The 5,985-nt window shown below is 28.8% G+C and overlaps 1 pseudogene; it reads left to right on the top strand.

The window, feature by feature from the left end:
• Positions 1-1,324: 1,324 nt before the first annotated feature.
• LOC112595387 overlaps positions 1,325-5,985 on the top strand; it is a 26,659-nt pseudogene continuing 21,998 nt past the window's right edge.

Below are 5,985 nucleotides of genomic sequence, written 5' to 3'. Positions count from 1 at the left end.
TTTGTATTCTAAGATGGTACATGTGACATGTTTAGCACATGCACACCACCGTGTTGCTGAGAAAATACGGGGTAGTTTTAAAAAAGTTGACGAATTAATATCAAATGAAAAAAAAAGTATTTTTAAAAGCACCAAGTAATATACAAAATATATTTAAAGACGAAGCACCCGCAGTGCCACTTCCCCCAATACCTGTAATAACACGCTGGGGAACTTGGTTGGATGCAGCTGTTTATTATCTTACTGATATACGCAAAGTTTTTAATAAACTGGATCCAGAAGATGCTGTAGCCATACAAAAATGTCATACGCTTTTGAATGATCCATCTTTAGAAGCAAATTTAGTATACGTTCAATCAAACTATGGGATTTATCAGTCAATATAACTCGTCTTGAATCATCTGGGCAGCTTTTGTCAGAGGCAATATCAATAGTCAATAATACAACAGATAATATTAACAACATTTATAACAAAGTTATAAATTATAACTGATTGCGATGAAATGTATTACTGCGTAGAATAAAAACTAATTTAAAATACCAAATGTAATATACAAAATTATGTAGGTTTAATATTTATAGACACTTATATAACATCCAAATAATTATCTTATCGGACTATAGATTCTAGGTAATAGGTAGGTGACAATAATAACTTAATGTTATTAATGTCTTATCGGATTTATCGTATAGATTCCGATTAGCAACGAATAGCCGATTCCGACAATGTTATGTGCAGTGCCACGTTAAGCTATGTTGCCGCCCCGGGGCAAATTAAAATATGTCGCCCTTATAAAATTACAATTCAAAATTATATTCAACATACTATTAATACTAACGATTTACTTGTAACTGAATATGTTTGAGGAAAAAACGCACTGAAATAATGAAAATAGTTTATACGATAACAGTACAGTTATTATAACAAGTTCTTAATTCTTATCGCCTTGTAGGGAATTACCCATTTGCGCCAAAAAAAAGGTAATCGTTTTAGGTATAGCCCATTTGTGCCAAAATAAAAAAGGTACTTTTTTTCCGATCGCCTATTTGCGCCAAATTTACTTGTAATATATTACACGATAAGAATAATTTTTTTAAGAATTCTGGAGCGTTCGCTGAATAGGTCGAATAGACTCGCACGGCGTGCCGATCACTGTCGGTTTTTCAGTCATGCTCAAAGGATTACCGCGAGCATTTGTGTCGTCGTTTGGACGGTAAATTAATTTAAACGTGTGTTATTTATTCATTCGCACCTTATAAAATAATAAAATAATTAATAAAAAAGTACTTAACTTTTTATATTTATTTTATTGCACGTTTGAAAATGGACTGGGATAGTAAAGAAAGCTTGAATTTAATTGAAGCATTTAGATTGCAAGAAGTGTTGTGAAACCCCAAACACCCATCATATTTTTCAAAAAATACCAAACATGATGCTTGGTATCACTTGGCAAAAGAATTTAAAAGACCGGTTGAGGAAATTAAAAAAAAAATATTAAGTTTACAGGGTTCATATCGTAGAGAAAAAGCGAAAGTAAAAAAAAGTTATGGAACTGGAAAAGGTAAAAATTAAAAATTAATAATCAATAATAACTCGAATGAAAATCTAGAAATCAAGTACAATAATAATTTTTTTAAAGGTGCTAATGACATATACCACTCTAATTGGTTTGGTTTCGATGCCATGCATTGTTTTTTAGCCGATAAGGATGATCCAATGCCGACTGTAAATTTTGAAAATGTAAGTTTTACTAACTAAGTCATGATTATAGTTTTATATAATATAATTATACATAATTTATTTTTTATAACTTAGCTAGAGAGTGTTTAAAATTTTTATGTTTAGACTTTAGGGGATTGATGAAAATAACGTTAGGGTACCCGGTAAGAAATACTGTTATTTATATATACATTGTATCGAAATAAAGTATAAACTACGTATAATTTTCAGATATATATAACATAAATTAGAATGAATAATGAAATATAAATTTATAATAATATATTATTATATAATATAATATAATATATTAGGTATATAGATACTCAATTAATCATAAAAATAACATTTACATATTTTGCCATTGCACACTGCCATTCGTTAGAAAGTAATCAGCAAAATGTTCTCTTATTTCTTGCGCTTGAAGTGGTGGTCTACGAGCGACATTTCGTAAAGGTAGTAAAGAAGTTGAAGTATTTTCAAACTCCCTCCAATCGCCCAGAATCATGCGGCCTTCCTCTTCTCTATCAAAAGATCCTGGTGGGGTGTAGATATTTCTTGATGATTTACTATGTCTTAAAAAATTGTGTAAGTAAACTACAATTTGTGCTTTTTGAGGTTCCAATAACAAAGGTTTTCTTAAAACGGGCGCATGTAAACTCCACCGATTGCGACCTTTTTAGACCTTTTTTTCATGTAAACTCCACTGGTATGTTTTTTTTTAAATTGTAATCCAAATCCAATCTGATTAATTAAGATTACATAATTTATGTGGGTGCAGATTTATTATATTTTTATTAAATATATAATTATTAATAATAATTAACACGTTGACGGACAGTCACTGCTATAGCAGTCATACTAATTTAAGTCGTAATATGAACATGACTGCTATAACAGTTATACATTTGCAAGTCGTAAAGTGGCATAACCACTATAACAGTCATGTTAGTTATGGGTTTATCGTACTAAGACAAGTGTTATGTCCATTTACGACTTACAATCTGGTCAGGCAAATTAATCAAATGAAGTTTAAAAATAGATTTTTCATTTTACCATTTTACATATTTATGTTTTTTTTATCTAATTTTTTGTAGACATTACAAATATACTCGTATAGTTATATTATGCATAATATTAATATCTTATCTGTCAATATTATTGTTACTTGTCAACCAATACGTCGTGTATAGAAACACATTGGTATGTCTTCAGATTTATTCGTAATAGTGTTTCCTTGCGTTCTGTTTAATAATTATTTGGTCTCATTATGGATACACGAAAAAAAATATGATGACGAAAATATTCGTCAGATTTTGGACGAATCAAACAGTGATTTTTATGACTCATCTGATACAGGTATTTATAATAATGTTTGTGTATACCAGCACGTCAATAATACTCTATGTTATTCTTTGAAAAAATAAATTTACTTTTTTTAAAACATATTTTTATTTGTATAGACTCATTTGAAGAATCGATCGGTTCAGCTGATGATCCTACTTATAATTTGAACAATGACGTTTCTTCAAATGAAGAATTTAACTCGCCGAGTAGTGAGGATAGTGACGGGCAACAAAATAATGCTAGTATAGATAACTTATCCATCGATTTCGAAGATATAAGCAGTGATTGGGAGAACGACTTCAATGATATTGAAGATTTCAATTTTGATGAATTTGGTGCTGGTGTGCAATTAGATATAACCGATGAAGCTACTCCGTATGACGTTTTCATTAAGATCTGGGACGATGAGGTAATGCAACTTATTTTGAATTCGTCTAATAAATATGGAGAAAAACTGAAAAAATTAAAACGCCCCCACACAAAAAATTGTCGTATACAACATTTCAAAGAGATTTCATTGATCGAATTACAAAAATTTTTTGGATTATGTTTATTGAGAGCGGAACTTGGTATACCTGTACTTAGGCAATGTTTCGAAAAAGATCCATTAAATTATCATCCTATATTTTCCTTCACAATGAGCGGGAGAAGGTTTGAACAAATCTTAGGGGCTCTAAATTGTTCTGAAGGTGTTCCAGTTGAAGTAAATGATAGACTCGTCAAAATATCACCACTTTTTAATATGATCATAAAAAAATTTCAATCATCCTACTCCCCATCAAAAAATTTGTCACTTGACGAATCTATGATGCTCTGGAGAGGCCGTTTAATATTTCGTCAGTACATCAAAAACAAAAGACATAAATACGGAATAAAATTTTATGAGCTTTGCACTCCTGATGGGTATGTACTTTCTGCAGAAATATATAAAGGAAAAAATATAGAAAATACTTCATCATCTAAAGTAAATGATTTAGTTTTACGATTAATGAAACCATTTTTAAATAAGGGTCACCATCTTTTTATGGATAATTTTTATAATAGTGTGGGTTTATCGAAAATATTACTAGAAAATAAAACACATACAACTGGAACTTTAAGATCAAATAGAAAATTAAATCCTAAACTAATAACAGGTAAAAATATAAGACTTAAGAAAGGAGACCACATATTTAAGAGAAAAGGGCCTATTTATGTAAGTAGATGGAAAGACAAAAGAGATATTTTTACTATAACTACCGGATATCAGCCTCAAATGGTCACCATAAAAAATAGAAGAGGGATAGAAATTCAAAAGCCTAAACAAATAATTGAGTACAACTCAAATATGTCTGGTATAGATCGCTGTGATCAAATGCTATCGTATTATTCAAGTCCGAGAAAAACCATCAAGTGGTATAAAAAAGTAATGTTTCATCTTCTAGACATGGCTTTGTGGAACTCATTCTACATCTATAAAAAAAAATTTCCGCAGTACAAAGGACACTTTATTGATTATCATCGGGAAATCGTCACAAAGCTTATTCACTTACCAACTGACATTACAAATGGACATCAATTGATCAAAAAAGACAAAGGAAAAAGTAGCACTAATTCAAACATTCCAAGTCACTCTCAAGAGAAAATACCATTGCCTGAAGGTAGTATGAGTATATTACATTTTATAATAATTAACTATGTATTTTATTTTGCTTAATTTTACTATAGGATGGTCAAGAAAAACATACTTTTTGAGTTGTCGTGAATGTTATAAACAAAAAATAAGAAAAAATACGTCTTGGAGGTGCAAAGATTGTCCATCAAAACCTCCATTATGCCCAGGGCCATGCTTTACAAATTATCACTCATAAATTACATGCCTATAATATTTTATTTTATAAATGTATATATTTTACCCTTATTATACTTATTGTTTTATTTCTAATATTTATATATAATACTCAAAGAACTTATTTGATTTGATTTATATTTTATATATAATTTTAATTGTTATAATAAAAAGGATTTGCGTAAACTATGTAGTTATTTATACTAATTGCAAAACAAAAATATAAATGTTATTTACTTAACTGCTATAGCAGTCATATGACCCTACACGTAGAAAAAAAGTCATCTATGGGCTTCAACTGCTATAGCAGTTGAGTTTTTTTCTATTTTCATTGTTTTTGTTTCTTTATATTAAAAAAAAAAGCTCTGACTCATTTTTTATATAAAGCAACTTTTAATGAGATATAAAACTGATGATGAAATTACAGCTAGGTGCATGACTGCTATAGCAGTCATGTCCGTCAACGTGTTAACAATAATTAAAAAAAAAAAAATCATAAAAATCAAATATCAATAATAGAAAATTGAAAAATATATAATTATAAATAATAATTAACAATAATTTAAAATTAAAAAAATCATAAAAATCAAATATCAATAATAGAAAATTGAAAAATATATAATTATTAATAATAATAAACAATAATTTTAAAAAAAAGAATCATAAAAATCAAATATCAATAATAGAAAATTGAAAAATATATAATTATTAATAATAATTAACAATAATTAAAAAAAAAAAAAAATTGTTTGGTTTTAAAATTTGGTTTGATAATGTTTAGATGCAGCTTTGACGAATTGTATAATGGTAATATTGTTTGCCTTAAATGACGAAATGATGGTGTTTAAATATTTTTGGCGTGTCTTTGATTGTGAATTTCTAAGGTTATTAGGTTCATTAACCCGTAAGTGGTATGGTACAGTCACACAGACCGCTGCAATTTTTTGTTTTGATTTAGGTGATAAGGTATTAATGATACAATCAAAGAGGTTGGTTTTACCTTTCCACGGAGATAGTATAAAACGGTAACTAATGGTTATGGAAGTAAACATGTTAAATACTGGTGTTAACAGCTGTTTTAAAGTGATAA

This window comes from Melanaphis sacchari, unplaced genomic scaffold (assembly GCF_002803265.2).
Source record: "Melanaphis sacchari strain LSU unplaced genomic scaffold, SCAv2.0 Contig274_pilon_pilon, whole genome shotgun sequence".
NCBI classification, from domain to species: Eukaryota; Metazoa; Arthropoda; class Insecta; order Hemiptera; family Aphididae; genus Melanaphis; species Melanaphis sacchari.
Note: the sequence above shows the minus strand (reverse complement) of the source record. Positions and strands in the feature narration are given on the sequence as shown.